Source organism: Pseudonaja textilis, chromosome 6, assembly GCF_049901715.1.
Source record: "Pseudonaja textilis isolate UNSWEBS1 chromosome 6, rPseTex1.2, whole genome shotgun sequence".
NCBI classification, from domain to species: domain Eukaryota; kingdom Metazoa; phylum Chordata; class Lepidosauria; order Squamata; family Elapidae; genus Pseudonaja; species Pseudonaja textilis.
Genome location: NC_141995.1, coordinates 52689877 through 52709493, shown reverse-complemented (window position 1 = coordinate 52709493; position 19617 = coordinate 52689877).

The following is a 19617-nucleotide window of genomic DNA, read 5'->3' as shown; positions in this document are numbered from 1 at the left end:
GCTTTGGGGAGACATTTCTCTGTGGACTACCAAAATTTTCTCACTGATCGCCTGTGGTCCAAGGCCTGCTGTTTGGCGACCACTGAACTATACAGTACACCCTTGTTGTTAGTTGCAAAGTCATGTCCAACCCATCACAACACCATGAACAACATTCCTCCAGGCCTTCCTGCCCTCTATCATCTTCTGGAGTCCATTTAAGCTCACACCAATTGCTTCAGTGACTCCATTCAGCCACCTTCTTCTCTGTCCTTTTTCTTATATTGGCCTCAATCTTTCCCAGGATTAGGCTCTTCTCTAGTGAGTCCTTCCTTCTCATGAGGTGGCCAAAGTCTTTGAGGACAAATTTTGAGTTATGGCACACCTTACCATACATCAAAAGCATTTCGGAAGCAGTAGAAAGCAGCTTCTGAGATCTGCAAGTGGGCATTGCACATCACCCAGAGGCTACCATATGAGGACAAATCATGTGTTGATCACTTGGAGGTGGGAAATACTTCTAATATAATCTACCAGATCCACTGCAAGGATTACCCCTATGGCTATGTAGGACAGATGGTGAAGAAGCTAACCACCAGATTATAAAAACATAAGTGAGTGGCCAGATGAGAACACCTCAACTCATTGGTAGCTTCATATTGCAATGAACAGGGACATACAATCAATTGCACAGCTACTAAGATTGTTGGCCGAGCAGGTACAAAAATAGTCAGGGAAATGATTGAAGCCAGGGAAACGGGCTCCGTGTCAGAAGTGCCAATTTACTACCAGTTTATTGGGTACTTAGGAGCTGAGGACTTATCAGCACAAAGAAACAACAGCCAACAATTTAATAACCAACCACCAACACCCCAAACAACAACTAAAAAGCCACATGCAACCAGGCACCTTATAAATACTGTGCATAATACTACACATCCCTAAGGATGGGCTCCAGCACAAGTCTGAAAGACTGGAAGACTAAATATGTGGTCTTGGGGTTTAGACCACGTTAGATCCTGCAACTCTTTCCTGGGATGTGTGTATATTTGCTTTCATTCATGAATATATAAAATAGGATCAAAGATCCTTTTACTTAAAATTGGCCCATAGTTCCAAATATCTAAATACTCAATTTACACCTTCACATTTCTTTTCAGGATCATTTTACTCTCCATTTGTGAAACAAGAATGGCCAATGGTTGAGTAGCTTGACTATGTCAAGCCCAAAATTGACATAACTGTAGCCATTTTAGTTAGTCTTAGTATATATTCTTTTTCTTACTTTCTCTGTGGCAGTCATGGGGGAAAAGGTTTCAGGCTTGCCACATTCCTAAGAGGGGAGGAGATAGAGAGAGTTGTTTAGGCTAGGTGATTCTTCTTCCTGTGGGAAAATGAACTGTCCATGCTTAGGCCCCTTGAGATGGAGATTTATGACATCAAGCAACGTTGAATTACATCTATTGGAGAATGTGACTTTTGGAGATTGTTTCTAACTTATAATATTGTGGGGTAATTCTGGGTTGTGTCAGATCCAGAATTACCATGGACTTTGCCAATTTGATGCTTTCCTAAATAAAAGAATTTGTTTTGGAAGGTGGACTTTGTTCTTTCCTTTTTAAATGGATTTCATCACTTGGAAACCTGACAGACTACAGATGGAGATAAATCCTGGATATAAATTGAGGAACTTGCAAAGCTCAGTTCAAATCTCTACAATTGTTCCTCAGCTTCAATTAGACTCCCAGAAAGAATTAATCTTTTAATCCTTTTTTAGTTTTAATGGTTAAATCTTTTAAGGCTCCTTTGCATCACTAGCCTGACTTTACTTCATGGCAAAAATTCACGCTTTCCCCCATTTTGAGTAATGTAGTGAATGCACTTAAAAACTGCAAGTAGACTTTGACTGATATCCTTGTGAATGCACTTAAAATAGCGAACAGAAAAAGGATAAAATCTAAAATTCATTTCATTTGCATTACAATTGAATTAAATGGAGTTAATGGAGTTACTTGCAAGCATGTAGTTAATATTTTCTCCTACATCATGTTAAACATAACAGTTTGGTAACACATTCCTGATCACATGAAAAGTACTGTGTCTTTTGTCCTCCTCACTAATCTGTCATTAGATTAATTTATCATTCTCTAGACAGCTTGCATAATTCACTGTTTGGTCCCACCTAGCTTATATAGGAAGACCTGGTGATCTTTTTCCCATTGTTGCTTTCTTTTGAACGGAAGGAAGGAAGGAAGCAGGGGTGGGCTACTATCGGTTCGGGTGAACCAGACGTTAATTTTACATCTAGTTCACAGAACCAGTAGTTCCAACCCACCCACCCACCCTGCCCCTCCCCTCCCCTTCCAGGAGTCTCCACACAGCCTCTTTGGATCCCAGGTAAGCGCAGGGTGCATGCCGAGGCAGGGGGTGGGTGAAAAACTGTCTCCCCAAAGCTCCAGAAGACCAGAAATGGGCCCATTTCCAGCCTCTGGAGAGCCCCCGGGGAGGCCATTTTTGCCCTTTGGGAGGCTCAAGAAAACCCATGGATGCGGAACCCAGGGAGGGCAAAAACAGTCCCCCCACACCATGGTGCAGGAGGCCAACTAGGCCACTCCCACCATGGCCACGCCCACCCAGTAACAGAGAACCAGTTGCTAAATTTTTGAAGCCCACCATGCAAGGGAGGGAGGAAGAAAATTGATCTTCCATAGGTCTATTTTTTCTTTAAAACATGCTTTGGCTCACATGTAATGTTTTACACTTATCAAGTGCACAGGTATAGAATAGCTGGTACCTGGCTTAACAGCCATAACTGTGAGAAGGATTTAGGAGTCCTAATGGACAACCACTTTTATATGAGACAGCAGTGTGCTGCATTTGCCAGAAAAAAAAAAGCCAATTATGGTCACTAAAAATCTTTCTGGTTATTAAAAAAAAAGTTGAGACTCTAGAAATAGTGCAGAAAAGAGCAACAAAAAGGATTGGGGATTAGAGGATAAACAATATAATGAAAGTTTGCATGAACAAGTTGCATGTCTAGTCAAAGAGACAAGAAACAAGGGTGGCATGATTGCAATCTTCCAGTGCTCGAGGGTCTGCCAAAAACAAGAAGAGGTCAACCTATTCTTCAAAGCACCTGATGGCAAGACAAAAAGTAATGCTGGTTGTCCCAAAGGTGCTTTTTTTTCAAGAGGCAACTGGACTTTCTTTGTTTTTTCTTTGAAGACATTTTGCTTTTCATCTGACTGGATGGTTAGGACTCATACTCCTCTCAGACAGATGGTCATTTGCATCCTTTTAGCAAGTTGTTAAAGTCACTTGGAGGTTTATCTGTGTTGTCAAAGTCACCTGAGCGGTGGAAATGGGTGTGGGGCCTTCTTGGAACTGTTGAACTGTGGAAACAAAAAAAATCACCTTTGGGATAACACTTGGAAGCTTATCAAAGAGAGATCTAATGTAGCTCCAGTTACCTGACTGTGAGAACAATTAACCAGTGGAATGCCTTGCCTCCAGAAGTTGTGCTCCATGGCTGATATGTTTAAGAAGAGTGGATAGCCATTTGTCTGGATTGGTATAGAGCAGTGGTGGCTAATCTTTTTGGGGTTCCTGTGCCCAAAATTGTGTGCACGCTTGCACGCTGGCGCTTGTGTGCCAGCACCCAGAAGGCAATGCGCACCCCCTCCCACGCCCCCTCTGCATGCGCATGCAAAACCCACCACCCCACCCCTTACCTACACTGTGCCTCACAGCTGATTCTCAGCTGGTTTGAGGCCTTTTTGGCCTCCCAGAGGCTTTAGGAAGGCTTCTGCAGGCTTTGCAGGCTGAAAACTAGCCCCCTTTCATCACTTCTGGTATTTTCGGAAAAACAGGAAGTGACAAAACGGGACTAGTTTTTGGCCTGCAAAGCCTGTAGAAGCCTTCCTCAAGCCTTTGGGAGGCTGAAAAAAGGCCTTGAACTGGCCAAAAATTAGCTGTGAGGCGTGTGCATGCGCAGTGTGGTAAGTTTGCCTGCAGCTTGCGTGCCAGCACAAATGGCACGTGTGCCATAGGTTCGCCATCTCCTGCTTGAGGAGGAGGTTGGACCTCCAAGGTCCCTTTCAACTCTGTTATTCCTTATTCTGAAATCCAAAATCATTCTGAGTAAGGGAAATAAGGGAGGAATGTAAGGGAGATATCACAACTCTACAGCTTTCACGTCCATGGCATTTTATTACTAATGATATTTTTAAAAAATGAATCCATTGCCTTTTTAAGAAGTCGTCCAGTGCACTTCTGAATTTTCTCTCTTATTAACCTCAATTTAAATTCCTCTCTTTGCATTATCCAGATGGTTACCCCCTTGGCCTCTGACACTTTGAGGTGGAGAGAGGATTCATAATCTTCAATGTCCTGAGAAGGATGCCAGCAGAAGCTTCTGGTTGGGGCACCCTTGCTGTAAAGTCAAAAAATGGAAAGGATGATTCTAAGCAGGAATGAGGGCAGGTAGGTTCCATAGATGTAAAATAAGCCAATCCACCCTGAGTAATCAGAGCTGGAAGGGACCTTGTAGGTCATCTAGTCCAAACCCTGCCCAAGCAGGAGACACTACATCATTCTGACAGATGGGAGTCCAATCTCTTCTTGAAAGTTTTAAGTGATGATGCTCCCACAACTTCCGAGGGTAAACGAGCCTCAAATAAAACTCACAATGCAATACTCCAATATTGCTGACAAAGAACATGAAGAAAGATAAGAGTATGAAGAAGAGTTGAAGATTTAAACAAATAAACAAACAACAAATGTTTAAACCTTGGGGAGTAGATGATTAGAGCTTCAGGCTGGAAGGTGCTATTGCATTATTTTATTTAGGCAGTTCAATTATCATGTACTTTGGGCTTCTTTCAGTTCCTATTAATAGTGCTACATCTAATCTAGTGTCTGGAAGAAAAATAACACACTGAACTTACACTAATTTCAATATTGTTCACCATCCCATTTGTAGTGGGGGCATACATGCATTTCTATATATACAGCCTTACTACAGATGCTAGGGTGAAAAATGTTGGAGAATTCAGCAGCACATTGCTAGAGGTAGAAACATAATATCCAAAAAGGATGCAGCACTATTAATAGGAATTGGAGGAAACCAGGAGGCATGCGCATTTGTTAACAATACTTATTGCAACTTTTGGAAGAGAAGATGAATCATTGGTGCCAAACTTAAATAATTAAAAAAAGAAGAAGATGTATGCCTTGAATATATTGTCATTGTATGTACATTGTATGTAATGTAACCTATATTACATTGTAGGTTAATGTAAGGAATGCATTTAATACAAATACTTTGCAAATGAGAACCAGAGAAATTATAAGGAAAGATTAAAGACATAATGAAAAATGGAGGGGAAAAACGATCCCCAAATTTTAAAGATGAAAAGATCTGAGTGGCATTTACCACAATCTATCATGAGAGCCAGGGAAAAATAGAAAATGAAAGCCTTGGGGAATATATACAAGGCATGATATTCAAATCCAGACTTTCAGTATCAAGCAAGAAATGACAAAGGTAATACATCAAGAATAGAAAGAAGTCAATAAAAACAAAAAGGTAATAAATATGAAGATACTTTTTTAAGAAAGATCACAGAAAAATATATAACAAACTGTTGCTCAAGATTAACAATGTTGCAGATCTAATGGAGATAAATTACATTAAAGAAAGATGGAGGGGCCATACCAATACCTGAACTGATATGATTGCTGTAATTTTATATTTATTTTGCTAAAACTCATGGACGCAAATAAATGCTTTACTACTAAATACAAATAGAATTACAGAATGACAAAAGCATAATATTAAAGAGTATATTTGGGTACATGTTCCTCATTAAAATTGGCAGATGACACTAAGTTGGCAGAAATAGCAACACCCCAGAAGACAAGCTCAGGATTCCAACGGGTCTTAACAGACTTGAACAATGGACCTTATCAACAGTGGTGGGATTCAAAAATTTTTACTACCAGTTCTGTGGGTGTGGCTTGATGGGCATGGCTTGATGGGTATGGCTTGATGGGCATGGCTTGATGGGTGTGGCAGGGGAAAGATACTGTATAATCTCCATTCTCTCCCCACTCCACAACCAGTTCTCCAAACTACTCAAAATTTCCGCTACTGGTTCTCCAGAACTGGTCAGAACCTACTGAATACCACCTCTGCTTACCAAACAAAATGAAGTGTAATGTGAAGAAAATAAAGGTTTTACGCCTTAGGCAAGAAAAAACAAATACAAAAACAGCAACTGTGAGAATCCTAGTAAACAATCACTTCTATATGAGCCAGCAGTGTGCAGTGGCAGCCAAGAAAGCTCATACAATTCTTGGTTGAGTAAACATAGAATTAAAATCATATGAAGTATTAGTACCACTTTATAAAACCTAGTAAGACCACAACTGGAATACTGCATCTGGTTTTAGTCACACATTATCTATATATCTATATCTTTATATCTCTCTCTCTCTCTCTCTCTCTCTCTCTCTCTCTCTCTCTCTATATATATATATATATATATATATATATATCTATCTATCTATCTATCTATCTATCTATCTATCTATCTATCTATCTATCTATCTATATAACATTCAGCTTTGTTCGGGTATTTTCCCACATCATTGTAGTTGTGCTTTTAAAGTTGTAGCAACGTTTCGGCAGAATCTCATGTTGAGCCTCTGGACAGAATGCATAGAAGAGCAACTAAGATGATTAAAGGCCTGGAGACTAAAACATATGAAGAATGGTTGCAGGAATTGGAAATGTCTAGTTTAATGACAAAGAAGAACTAGGTGTCAGCTCTGAGATTCAGCTTCCAAGAATGTTATGTGAAGAAATGAAGGGGGGAGGTGAGGGAGTTGAACAGTTCAAGGTTATTTATTATGTTGCATTAAAAAAAATCCCAGCTACAGTTAATTGGTTCATGTGATTAATGAAGTGTAAGAAGTGGGAGGAGATAGGGTGGAATTTGTGAGATGGCGCTGGGAATGAATTTTAGTTTTGGAAATTTCCATAGACGCACCAGAGCTGTTCCTAATAAATCAATTGGAGCTTAAGCTTGACTCAGAGTGATTGATTACCATGGATATTTTCTGGATGCCTAACACTAGGGGTGACATGATTGCAGTGTTCCAATATTTGAGGGGCTGCCACAAAAATGAGGGAGTCAACTTATTTTCCAAAGCCCCAAAAGGCCAGACAAGGAACAATGGATAGAAACAAATCAAGGAGAGAAGCAACCTGGAATTAAGAAGAAACTTCCTAACAGTGAGGACAATTAACCAGTGGAACAATTTTGCCTTCTGAAGTTGTGGGTGCTCCATCATTAGAGGCTTTTAAGAAGAAACTGGACAGCCATTTCTCAGAAATAGTACAGATCTCCTGTGAGAGCAGGTGTTGGACTAGATGACCTCCAAAGTCCCTTCCAGCTTTACAGGTAGTCTTTGACTTACGACCACAATTGAGCCCAGGATTTATCTTGCTAAGTGGCAAACTTATTAAGGGAGTATTTTCTCATTTTACGACGTTTCTTGCCACATTTGTTAAATGAATCACTGCGCTTGTTAAGTTAGCAGCACAATTGTTAAATAAATTTGGCTTTGCTGTTCAGAAGATCACAAAGGGGGACCAAGTGACCTAAGGACATTCTGACCATCATAAATATGAACCACTTGTCAAGCATCCAAATTTAAACCACAAGACCCCGGGGATGCCTCAACAGTCATAAGTGTGAAAAAGGGTCAGAGATCACATTTTTTTTCAGTGCCGTTGTAATTTTGAATGCTCACTAAATGAACTGTTGTAAGTTGAAGACTACCTGTATTCTATTCTCATTTCTAAGTGAGGATTAAACCAGTCATCCATCACTTAATGAACTTACTGAGATTAGGTGAGAAATAAAACTACCCTGGAGGAAATATACGGGGTTCCCTTAACTTGCTCAGATTGAAGAAGCTACTTGGATAATCAGAGAAGGTTGGACTAGAAGACCTCCAAGGTCTCTGATTGGTAATTGATAATAGAAAGTGAGATCCGTAAAGCAATAAGCTATCAAATGTGCATACTTGAAAGAACCACAGAACTCTTTCAATTGATGGAGAACAGATCTATGTCCACAAATGTGGAATAACACTGTGTGGACTTCTTGTGGCCTGCCAAATGCCAGTGGAGCTGACGGCAGACTCGGACAGTATGGAGATTGGGGAGGAACTGGGACCAGTCCTGGAGTCTGGGGGAGGCTCTGGTGGATGCTCTGTGTCAGAAGCAGAGATGGAGCCAGGGCCATCCAACATTTCCCAGCTGCCTATGGAGTTAGAGATAAGTGGGGAAGAAGAACGGCTGGAGCCTGTTCCAAATGTGCGTATGTGCAGAGTTGTCACTAGAGGAGAACAATTAAGGAACAAGGGCCAACTCAGAAGGAAAGGCACATGTGGATGCTGAATGGCCCCTCCCTGGGGAATAAATAGGAGCAAAAGGGGGAGTGGTGGTTGTAGGAGACAGTTCGTTCATATTTCTTTTGGAAGATATGCTTATCAGAGTTTGTGCCTCACAGAGACTCCTTGCCAGGTATTTAATTTACAGCTTTGCCTATCTGGAAGCTTTCCACCTAGCAACTATCCAAGGACTGATAAGGTCTGTTCTGCAATTAACTCTTAGGAGGATTACTGCCAGGACTTTTCTACGTGTGAATACCATGAAATCACAGTAACTAAATAAAGAGGGGTTTTTCGGGACAAGGAGTCTGTTTCTTGGTTCTGCTAAGCCTGGGTCAGAACAGGACTAGAGACTTAAAGTATCATTTACAAATTTCCATCGAAAATAAGAAATGCAAGAATACATGCAAATTACCAAACCATTTCACTAATTGCCATTCCAATAAAGTTTTGGTCAAGTTCTTTCAAAAAAGAATCAAAGACAGAAAGGCAAATATCAAATAGAACTTGAGATCAGAGAACTAAAAGAATGTAATTAATGGAAAAAGCACAGTCAAGTAGGAAGGAACGAGCTGTGCGTTGTTGACCACAGCAATAATTTAGATTATGAATTTATTCCACAAAATGGAAGACGCTCAAGCTGAATTTTTATAATGATAGAGAAGCTCAGTGTAAGTATTGCCTTTGATAAAAGCTGAATGCTTCAGACAATGAGGCAAGGTGGCATATTGTGCTTTATAGCTTATTCAGTAATTATATTGTAAGAATGGTAACACAAGTAAAAAAAAAAAAGACAGCTGGAATCAAAACGGGAGGCCAAAGCACATACAATTTGCAATAGGCAGATCACACCTCTTGGTCAGAAAAATGGAAGGCTCATTAAACAAGAAGGAAATGAAAGCTGAAAATCCCAAGTTAATGTAAAATATTTTAAAAAAAGACCAAATCAACGTCAACCAGCTTGGTTAGTGAAAACATAGTTCATGGCAAAGAGGTTAAGATGGTAGACTAAATTGTTTTCTTGGGCTTAGTAATCTATAAAGAGTTGCGCAGAGATGGTTCATCCCGGTGTGTTAGGCAATCCACAGTAAATCATAGAACATAGAATAAAAGAGTTTGAAGGGACCTTGGAGGTCTTTTCGACCAACTCCCTCCTTAAGCAGGATACCCTATGCCATTTAAGATAGATTGACCAGTCTCCTTTTGAAAGCCTCCAGTGACGGAGCACCGACAACTTCTGAAGGCAAATCGTTCCATTGCTTCATTGCTCTTACCGTTAAGAAATTTCTCCTTAGTTCTAAGGAGAAATTCTAGGTCACTTTTCTCCTTGGTTATTTCCCATCCGTTGATTCTCATTTTGTTTTTGGTGTTTTGGCAAATAGTTTGATCCCCTTCATCCTTGAAGAAGCCCCTCAAATATTGGAACACTGCAATCATATCTCCCCTTCTTTTCATTTAGACTGGAGGTACCCAGTTCCTATAACTGTTCTTCGTGTGTTTTAGCCTCTGGCCCTTTAAATCATTCTTCTTGCTTTTCTCTTCATTCTTTCCAGAGTCTCAACATTTTTTAAAAAAATATTGTGGTGACCAGAACTGAGTGCGGTATTCCAAGTATGGTCTCACAAAGGCTTTGTAAAAAAAACAACAACCCAGTACTTGTGATCTTGATTCTATCCTTCTGTTAGTGCAGCTTAGGATTGCGTTGTGTTAGCTTTTTTGGCTGCTGTATTTGCAACAATACAGCAGCCATACTGATATAAGGTCATGGCACTTGCATGCTGGTGGATCTTTAATGGACTTTTGGGGCCCCTACAGATGAACTAAATGGCAGACTTAAGTATAATCAGGAAGGAGAGGAATATTAAAATCGGAGGGGCTTAAGGAATAGCTGTTCCAGAATTCATGTAAAGCTGGAACGGTTCTGCTGATAAGGAGGAAAAGAAAGTTGGACTGACATAACCTCCAAGGTCACTACCAACTTTGTTGTTCTGCATTTTAAAGACCACTGACACCTTGAAATTTTAGATTGGGGGACAATTCCTCATACAGTTTTGGATTGCAAAATGTAAACAAATCAGCTGCTCCTAGTTAAAATGGAGATGGTCTGTTGGGGATCATTTAGCAGTCAGCCATATCTTCTGAATTTGTAATTAGTGATTTGCAAAAATTATCTACAGACTCCTCACATCCTGGACATAAATTGTTTCAACTTCTACCCTCAAAATGACATTATAGAGCATTGCACACCAGAACAACTAGACACAAGGACAGTTTTTTCCTGCATGCCATCACTTTCCTAAACAAACTAATTCCCACAACACTGTCAAATTATTTACTGTATTACTATTATACTTCTCATTCTTTCTAATACCTGTCTGCTTTTCTACTTATGACTATAACCTTGTTGCTTGTACCTTATGATGTATGTGGTTTTATTTAATTTCCTAGTATGATTTTGATTGCTTATTTAGTATCCTATGACTATCACTAACTGTTGTACCTTATGATTCATGATGAATGTATTTATGATGACTATGATCATGATTTGTCCCTTATATCTCTTATGTACACTGAGAGCTTATGCACTGAAGACAAGTTCCTTGAGTGTTCAATCATACTTGGCCAATAAGTATTGGCTCATTCTGTTTGAGTTGTAAGTTCATAATGGATTAAAAAACAATTACTTTTGTTTGGTTGCTGGAGATGGAGTGTGATGACCAGGGGCGTGGCACAAAAGCAACACAGTCAAATAATCAATAGAAGTCTCTTTATTAGCTCCAACTTTGCTCCCAGTGTCCTGGTTACCTTCTGTCTAGAGAAAAACTTTCCCAGGAACAGCCTTTGGCTGTAAAGAATCAAGTCCAAAATGTGGTCAACAAAACCTGTAACTATAAGTCCAATCAAGGCAAAAATGAGGTAATTAGTCTGGCAGGACAGGAGCAAGAATTCCAGATGTGAAGGCACAGCAATAACTCAACATGGTTGGGAGGATGCCAGGAATAAGATAACCAAAGTCAACACAAGATAAACTCACATTTGTTCCCAGCAGCTGCCGCACTCAGCATGCGTCTCTTTTAAACTCTCTTCCCAGCTGTGGCTAATGAAGGGAATCAGGACCCTTTCCTCCCCTGTAAGCCATGCAACTCTCATTGCTCCCTTCTCCTTTCCTCCCTGCATGCATTACGATGAAGAGGCGGTGGGCTTGGATCTTCCTCTGAACTCCCTCTCCCTTGTTCTACCTCTTTCCTGCTCTGCCCAGCTGGACTTTGCCCTTCCCCAGTTTCCTCCACAGCCAACAGAGCCACTCTCTAGCTCCCTGTCAGCTGTTTGTCTTTCTCCTTGGATTCAGACTCCAACAGGGGCATGACATGGAGGGGAAGTGTGGATTTGGAGGTTAATGAGTGGATCAAGGAGATTGTTGGAATGACCCTGGAAAAGCAACGGATTTGGGAAGAGTTTAGAAATTGACCATTTCTCTATTGAGTCTCCAGGGATCAGACCCAATAGAGTGATATTTAATCAACCATCTAAAACAACCAGAGGCTATATATACACCTACTGAAATGGCACTTTATTTGCCTTTCTAATATTTAATCCAACCAAATTGCACATTTTATAGACTAGCACAGCTCACTTTCAACATGTTGATTTCCTTAACTCAATTTCATAATTCCTAATTATGGCATTTTTAATCATACTATACATCAAGTCTTTTTTTCTGGCATTTACACCTCTGCATATTTGCCAAATATTATATAGCCCCCTCGCTGCTGTTTATTCATGCTGCACTTATTTAATGTGTGCTTTTTTATTGATAAGTCAGGCTTTTCCAGCTATTTAATCACTTTTTAACTCTCTGCAGAGCCACCTCCTCAGCATTTCTCTCAAAGTCTCTTGTTATCAAACAGCACATTTCTGGCAAGCTACTTCTCCAGACGAATGTTCCTTTTATGTACAAGCTAAAAGCAAAATCATTTTTTTTACATATATTTGGCACCAAGAATGTTCTCAGGCTGCAAAGCTGTATGTGATCTGTCTGAGCTTCAGAAAGATCTGGGCGCTTCTATGATCTTTGAACGTAGTCCCTGTGTGGGACATTTTGCTCTCTGAAATGAAGGTCGAGGTGACCGAATCCACAATATGTGTGAAGGGGGCAATTAAAGTGACAGGGGCAGTGGTGGGATTCAGCCAGTTCGCACCACTTCGGGAGAACTGGTTGTTAAGTTTCTGAGCAGTTTGGTAAACTGGTTGTTGGAAGAAATCATTAGGGCAGAGAACCAGTTGTTGAATTATTTGAATCCCAGGGTTGTTCGGTTTTTTCCTACTTCAGCACTGTTCAGAAGTTATAAAATCAAGGAGAGATATACTCAGAGATATTGCATTTTCTGCTATTCATTCTTTCCCCTGATCTTTCCCCTGATTTTGCTATCCGTTCAAGAGATGCCTGCGATAAAAATCAACCATTCAGGTTTGCATACAACTGGAGACTCGTGAACAATAAATAGGAGCTTTATTATGGACCTTTTGCAAAAGGGGATTCTGTGCTTATGTGTGGAGCTTCAGAAGACACATTTCCTAGGAGGGCTGGGGTTTATATAGTTTCAAATATACAGTCTCTGCCCCTTTCTGGATTCACAATCTATCCAGCTACGTACCTCCCTGTGCAACACCCTATTGTAGCATATCATCTGTTTCCTCGTCCTGTTTACCTGACAAATATGTATCCTTTATACAAAACAATAGAGAATTCTTACATAATATTCCAGTATATTATCTTAGGTTAACACAGAGGTTAAAAATGGTGTTACTGTTGCTGTATATTTTCACAGGTATAATTTTACCTATCACAATACCCTAACAGAGTACAGGTAGTGCTTGACTTAACAACCATAATTGGAACCAAAATTTCCACTGCTAAGCAAGGCAGTTCTTTAGTCAGGCAGGCCTCATTCTTAGATCTTTTTTTTTCCCATGGTGGTTAAGCAAATCACTGCAGAATCATATGGTTGTTAAAGCAAATCTGGCTTTCCTCATTGATTGGATCAGAAACCAATTGGGAAGGTTGCAAATGTTGATAACATGACCCCCAAGACACTGCAACCATCATAAATACACTTTGGAAACCAAGCACCTGAAATTTGATCATGTGATACTGGAGATGCTGAAAGAGTTGTAAGTACAAGGACCAGTCATAAGTCATTTTTTTTCAGTGCCGTAGTACCCATATTTTCCCCAAAATAAGATCCTCTCATATTTTTTTTGCCACAAAAAGGGTACTAGATCTTATTTTGGGGGTGCAATGTCATCCACTGACTCACCTAACTTGCATGCGTCACTCCTGGCCTCCTTTTCACTGTCAGAGGCCTTCAGGAATTTCTTTTGTGGCCAGCAAGGCTTTCCTGAAGGCCTCTGCAGCCGATAGCAGAGCTCCAGATTGACAGCAGAGCTCCAGAAGAAATGGGCTGGCAAGACAGGTGTCGGGATATGTGAGGCCTGGCTGCAACTGTCCAAAGGTAAGTAGTAGGGCAGCTCTACCCCCTCATCCCCATCCTTGTTTAATTTTTACCCATAAATCCTGGAATGGTTGGGGTCTTAATTAGGTCTTATTTTGGGGGTAGGGCTTATATTGGGTGCACGTGTAAAAATCAAGCTAGGACTTACTTTTGGGGTAGATTGTATTTTCAGAGAAACACAGTAACTATGAACAGTCGCTAATGAATCGAGATTACCTTAATTCCAATTCTTGGATTTTTCAATATAAACCATATTGTGGGGAAGTCATTTGCTAAACCTTGGTCATTTTTAGGCATTTGAGTTTAGATGTTTCCTCTCTTCCCATCTTGGCAGTGATTGTGGTTGTTGATAGCCAGCCTCAACTAATTGTCTCTTTGCTTGTTAATTCTAAGCCTGTTTCTAGGGTCATAAATAGTAAAAATTGGAGAAGGTGACCAGGCAACACACAGTCATCATCACTGTGAGAATGTCAGCTCAAGATTACATGAATATCCTTATCACCACCCCAAAAAAGTCAGGGCTATGATACCACCCACCAGCATCTGTTCCGCAAATCACTTTTTTTCTTTCTTTCTGTAACAGGAATGATTTGTGATTAGAGTAGGAGCAAAAAAGACATATCCACTTCTCATGACAATAAAAACTGACCAGAAGCTACCCTGTCCATGCAAATATAGGACTGATGAAGCCTGGCTACCACTGAACAGAAAGAGTTTATCTTATGAAATGAAGACATGACTCACAAAGAACCCCTATGAGAATAATTATTTTACTGTGGATGGAAAGTCCCACTCCAGACTCATCTCTGATCTAGTAGATTTACTAATCTACGGTAGTAGTAGATTCGCCCAAGATTATCCAGACTCAGGTATTGTGAGAGTTCAATTTCCATTCCTTAGGATACAGTTCAGGAGGAGTTTAGGGATTTATAAATATCATAGCAACCATGATGATGAGTGGTAGGGTAGCCTAGAGCTCTCGCCTCACAATCTGGAGGCTGTGAGTTTGATCCTAGGTAGAGGCTGATATTGCTCTCTCTGGGCACAATGAGAATATATCTGTTGAACAAGACTCCGCATTGGCAACAGGAAGGGCATCTGGCCAGTAAACACTCAGCTCCATTCAGTTGCACAGATTCCTGCAAGGGATTATGAGGTCATTAAAAGAAGAAGAAGAAGAAGAAGAAGAAGAAGAAGAAGAAGAAGAAGAAGAAGAAGAAGAAGAAGAAGAAGAAGAAGAAGAAGAAGAAGAAGAAGAAGAAGAAGAAGAAGAAGAAGAAGAAGAAGAAGAAGAAGAAGAAAGACATCCTGCCCACACACTTTTATCTTTCTTGGTGACTTCAATCTACCTCACATTAACTGGACCCTAAACAAATGTAAAACTGAACCCATACATGCAACCTTCTACAATGCTGTAACAAACCTAGGACTGGAACAACTAGTAACCAACAATACTAGACTTAACAACTTCCTCAATCTCATCTTCTGCAATAGTTTGAATTCAATTTATGGAATACAAATTAAAGAACCCTTTTCCAACAGTGACCACAGCAGGATTGACTTTTGCCTCAACCTACGTCCACATAAAAATCAACACAACGATGTGATCCCCAATTCTAACTTCAAAAAAGTCAACTATGATCTTATAGAAAATGATCTCTCATCCCTTGACTGGCAATTTCTATTCACTGGATGCAATATTGTTGAAGACCATTACAACATATTTTTACTTGAAATCAAGAGTCATCAAACTATATGTACCAATAACAACTCCAAAACCCAGAAAAAAACAGATTACCCATAACAATAAGGAAGCTTCAATCCAAAAAGAGATCACTTTGGCGTATAAATAAATCTCGTCACGTTGCCAACTTCAAAAGCCGATACAAAAATTTATGCCACCACATAAAAACTGAATGCACCAATTATCACATTAAACAAGAATAAAACCTTCTACGCACCAATTCCACCCGTGCTTTCTACAATATTGTAAACAACAAACTAAAAGACTCAAGGTCCATCCCACCCCTGAAAGGACCTAATGGTAAAGACTGCAATCATGACACTATTAAAGCCAACCTCTTTAACACATTCTTTGGCTCAGTATTTGTAAATAGCAATAGATCATGCCCTGTATTTCCTAGTCGAACCACAGACAACTACAATGATCTAATACATATCAATTTTACAGTAGACAATGTTGAAAAAGCACTATGCAATCTAAAACCATCTCTGTCTATTGGACTGGACAGAATATGTGCCTACTTCTTAAAAAAGCTATCCACTGCCATAGCAGAACCTCTAAGCATAATCTTCGAAAAATCTTTCAGGACCAGCTCCTTGCCAAAACTATGGTCACAAGCCACAGTCATCCCCATCTTCAAAAAGGGAGACCCCAGCCTAGTTGAAAATTACAGACCAATCTCTTTATGCTGCGTCACCTGTAAAGTCGTGCAATCAATTATTAACCAATCCATTATCCTCCACTTAGAGACAAACAACCTACTCTGTAATAAACAATTTGGTTTCAGAAAAAAACTATCCTGCAATCAGCAACTCTTACACTGCAAAAACATATGGACTACACAACTTGATCAGGGCAAAGCAATAGATGTAATCTACACAGACTTCTGTAAAGCCTTTGATTCAGTGGTACACGACAAACTACTACTAAAACAAAAATCTTACGGTATCTCTGGACACCTGCATAACTGGATAGAAGCATTCCTGTCAAACAGACAACAAATGATCAACATTGGGAGCATCCGATCAAATTCTGTACCTGTCAACAATGGTGTCCCCAAGGCAGTGTTCTAGGACCAACTCTCTTCATACTCTACATAAATGACCTCTGTGATCATATTAAGAGTAACTGCATTCTCTTTGCTGATGATGTAAAGTTATTCAACACCACAGACAATACTGCTACCCTTCAAAAAGACCTCAACTATGTATCGGAATGGTCAAACAAATGGCAACTTCAAATCTCAACAAATAAATGCTCTGTCTTACATATTGGCAAAAAAAATCAGAAAATAAAATACAAGCTGAATAGTCAAGACTTTGTTGATGATCCGAACTCTGTCAAGGATCTTGGAGTACTCTTCTCTAATGATCTAAGTGCTAGAGCCCACTGTAACTACATAGCCCAAAAGGCATTAAGAGTTGTTAACCTAATCCTACGTAGCTTTTTCTCTGGTATATCACACTAATAACTAGAGCATACAAAACATTTGCTAGACCAATACTCGAATACATCTCATCAGTCTGGAACCCACATTACATATCTGATATTAACACAGTTGAGAAAGTCCAGAAATATTTCACAAGAAGAGTTCTCCACTCCTCTACTCGTTGCAGAATACCTTATGTCACCAGACTTGAAATTCTAGACCTAGAAAACCTAGAACTACACCGTCTTTGATCTGATCTAAGTATAGTATATAAAATCATACATTGCAATGTCCTACCTGTCAATGAATACTTCAGCTTCAACCATAACAACAATAGATACAAACTCAAGGTAAACTGCACCAAACTTGATTGCAGGAAATATGACTTCAGCAACAGAGTGGTCAATGTCTGGAATACTCTTCTTGACTCTATGGTTTCTTCCCCAAACCCCAAAAGCTTTAAGCTTTGACTTTATATGATTGACCTCACCCCTTTCCTAAGAGGTCTGTAGGGGGCGTGCATAAGCACACCAATGTGCCTACCATCCCTGTCCTATTGTTTCTTTTATTTTTCTTATATGTATCCATGTATTCATAACTATGTTTTTACTTATACCTATTATCTTGTAAGTTGACAAACCAAATAAAAATAAATAAATGATGATGATATCCATTCAGTCATGCCTGACTTTCGGTGATGCAATGGACCTGATCTGTCCACATCTTCCAATCTTGCATTACTTCTTTGAGTTTTGTGATACTCTGGCTGGTATCCAGCCACAGCATTCTTTGATGGTCTGGTTTCTTTTTACTGCTACCTTTTCCAAGCATAATTACGTTCTCCAGTGAATTCCCCACATGACATGTCCAAAGAAAGAGCTTTGTGATTTTGTCTTCCAGTGACATATCTGGGGTTATACACTCTGGAACTTGCTTATTGGTCACCTTTGCTGTCCAAGGAATACATGGAAACCTTCTCCATCACAGCTCTGATGAGTTGGTTTTCTTCCTGTCTTACTTTTTTAAGGTCCAACTTTCAGGACCATAAAAACCTATGGGGAACACAACAGAGTGGATTAACATGCATTTGGTTGCTAGGCTGATGTCCTTCCTTTTCCACATACAGCTCATGTTCGTCATTGCTGTGCAACTCAATACAATCCAAAGATTTACTTCTGGGCTGCTTTGAGTGATCTGTGACCCTAGAAAAGTTATTTTTCTCCCCATATATTTTGAAATCGGTCCTTTCAGAAGACAGTCAAAGAAAAATTTCCAATAATCACTCAGCTGTATTTCATATTTTTACTTATTATTTCTTACCATATGTTTTGTTTACGATGTATATTTTCTAAACTGTATGCCACCTAAAATTACAGTGAGGAAGAGCCATACAAATGGGGTTATAGCGATAAACACAATAAACAAACCATGAGTTTGAATCAGGCCAAGGGCCCACAATATTGCATCATACAGTGACCCAGAGAGAGAGAGAGTGAGGGAGGGAGAGAGAGAGAGAGAAAGAGAGAACTTTGCAAATATGAATAGAAAACCAAATATAGATTTATATACAGTATAATGGACACCATTAAATATTTAAGAGGGAAGTGCATATCCTTTCTTTAGTAGAACACTATTGATTTGGTGAAGGTGTTTTCAATGGCATTGGCTGCTGAGTCATACCATATTAATGATTCAACATGGTCTTGGGGTTTTCCCTGACCGAAAGTTATAGATTATTCATTGGGCAAAGGGGATATTCCCTCCTGAGTGGATGTATTTAACAAAAGTGGACTAAGCCCATGGTTTTTATTGCCCTTTGCATCTATATCCCTTCCTTTCCCAAGCCCTTTGCTGACTTGAATCAAGCAGGCGGACAAATATCCATTAACTTCTCTTTGTTTATTTGTCTATTTATTGGTGTTCTGCCTTTATTTTTTGTACAAATTAATCAAGGTGTCAAACATATCTGACACACCTTCCTCCTCCCATTTTCTCCCACAACAATGGCCCTGTGAGGTAGGTTGCTCTGAAAGAGAGTGACTGGCCAAAAGTCACCCAGCTGGATTTCGTGCCTAAGGTGAGACTAGAACTTATAATATCCTAGTGATTGGCCCAAAGTCACCCTACTGGCTGTCATGCCTAAAACTCACAGTCTCCTGGTGATTGGCCCAAAGTCACCCAGGCAGCATTCATGTCTAGGGTGGGGCTTGAACTCATGGTCTCTCACTTTTTAGCATGTGCTTTAACCACTAGACCAAACCAGTGGTTTGGATGACCTACATGAGTTCCTTCTGTTAAATATTTCAAATCTTTTATCTATATCTTCTGGGAGGTACCATTGGAAAATAACCCACTTTAGATATAGTCATGGAATGCTGGAGACAGGATCATCTACTGGGCGGATGACTCTTTGAACTTCTCCCATGTTAATGTTCTTGACTGGAAATATAGCAAGGTTTCTTTTGTGTGAGAGAAAATGCAATATGAAA